The sequence below is a fragment of the Macaca nemestrina genome, chromosome X, assembly GCF_043159975.1.
Source record: "Macaca nemestrina isolate mMacNem1 chromosome X, mMacNem.hap1, whole genome shotgun sequence".
NCBI classification, from domain to species: domain Eukaryota; kingdom Metazoa; phylum Chordata; class Mammalia; order Primates; family Cercopithecidae; genus Macaca; species Macaca nemestrina.
In genome coordinates, this window is record NC_092145.1 from 83027245 (window position 1) to 83029684 (window position 2440).

Genomic DNA, 2440 nt, shown 5'->3' on the forward strand with positions numbered 1-2440 from the left:
CAGCAGAGTTGGATGACTACAGTTAACAGCAATGTATTGTATATTTCAAAATAGCCAGAAGAGAGGACTTGAAATGTTCCCAGTACATAGGAATGAAAAGTATTCCAGGTGATGGTTACCTCAGATATCCTGAATTGATCATTATACATTCTATGCACGTGACAGAATATCACATGTACACCATAAATATGTGCAAATATGTATCCATTAAAAATTTAAAAATATAAATAGTACTATCATTTGATTTGGTAATCTCACTACTGGATATATGGCCAAAGGAAATGAAATCAGTATGTTGAAAATATCTGCACTCGCATATTCATTGCAGCACTGTTCACAAGAGCCAAGATGTGAAATCAACCTAAGAGCCGATCAGATGGATGAATGGATAAAGCACATGTGTATATGTACACACAGTAGAATAGTATTGAGACTTAAAAAAAAAAAAAGAAATCCTGTCATTTGTGGCAACATGAGTGAATCTGTAATATATTATGTCGAGTGAAATAAGCCAGGCACAGCAAGACACATACTGTATGATCTCACTGGGATGTGGAATCTTAAAAAATCAAATTTTTTAGAATCAGAGAATAGAATGGTGGTTACCAGGGTCTGGGGCTGGGGAGGATTGGGGAGATCCTGGTAAGGATCTGGTAAGGATATTGATAAGGATACAAAACTTCATTTAGACAAGAAGTCTAAGTTCAAGAGATCTATTCTAAACATGGTGACTATAGTTAATAATAACAAATACTTGAAAATTGCTAAGAAGGTAGATAGATTTTAGGTGTTCTCAGCACAAAAGATGAAAGGTATGTGAGTTCATCCATATTGTAGTTAGCCTAATGTACCCATTGCACAATGTATACCTATTTCAAAACATCATGTTGTACACTATAAATGTATACAATTGTGTCAATAAAAATAAACAAAAATAAAATCCAAAGAAATGAAATCAATTCCATTTGTTCAATAAAACTGATCCGATACTGGTGAAGATGTGCAGAAACTGGAACCTTTGTGCACTGTTGGTGGGAAGGTAAAATGGCACAGCTGCTGTGGAATAGGGTATGGCGGTTACTCAGAAAACTAAAAATAGAATTACCATATGATCCAGTAATTCCATTCTGTGTCTATAGCCAAAAGAATAGAAATCAGAGTCTCAGAGTGATGTCTGTACACCCCTGCTCATAGCAGCATTATTCATGAGAGCCAAGAGATGGAAGCAACCCAAGTGTCCACGGATGGATGAATACAGAAACTAAATATGGTCCGTTATTATTTGGCCCTTACAATGAATTATGATTTTGCCCATAAAAGGATGGAATTCTGATAAATGCTACAATGTGGATAAAACTTTAGGACATTATGCTATATAATGAGTCAGTCACAAAAGGACAAATACTACATGATTCCACCTGTATAAGGGATCTAATATTTCCAAACTCAGAAACAGAAGGTAGAATGGTGGTTTCCAGAGGCTGGGGGGCAGGGGAAAACAAGGAATTGTTTAACGGGTATACATTTCAGTTTTGCAGTTGAAGACATTCTGGAGATTGGCAGCACAGAAATGCGAATATATTTAACACTACCGAACTGAACACTGAGAAACGCTTAAGATGGTAAATTCTGTGTTCTGTGTGTTTTAACATAACTCAATAGAAAAGTGGTGTAATTTCTATCTCTGGAACGGGCCCTGGAAAAAAATATCGAAACTATGATGACTCCCATAGGTACTTTTTCGACCCAGAGCCAGACCTTTGTCCACTCAGCATCTCCACTTGGATACCTAACACACATCTCAGATTTAAACATCCGAAACCAAACTCCTGACATTAAACACAAGCAGCAAGAAATATGAACATATTTTCTGATTCCACTACTATAAAAGTATGTAACAGTCAACACCAAACCATATTATTAGTATTTCTTGAATTTAACTTTTATTTTAAATTCAGGGGTACATGTACAGGTTTGTTACATAGGTAAACTTGTGTCATGGGGGTTTCTTGTAGAAATTATTTCGTCACCCAGTGATTAAGCCTAGTACCCATTCGTTATTTTCCTGGTCCTCTCCCTCCTCCCACCCTCTACTGTCTGATAGGCTCCGGTGTGTGTTGTTCCCCTCTTTGTGTCCCTGTGTTCTCGTCATTTAGCTCCCACTTATAAGTGGGAACATGCGGTATTTGGTTTTCTGTTCCTGCATTAGTTTGCTGAGGATAATGGCCTCCAGATCCAGCCACGTTCCTGCAAAGGACCTATCCTCATTCTTTTTATAGCTGCATAATATTCCACAGTGTATATGTACCACATTTTCTTTATCCAGTCTACCATTGCTGGGCATTTAGCTTGACTGCCATGCCTTTGCTATTGTGAATAGTGCTGCAATGAACATACACGTGCACGTGTCTTGATAATAGAATGATTTACATTCCTTTGG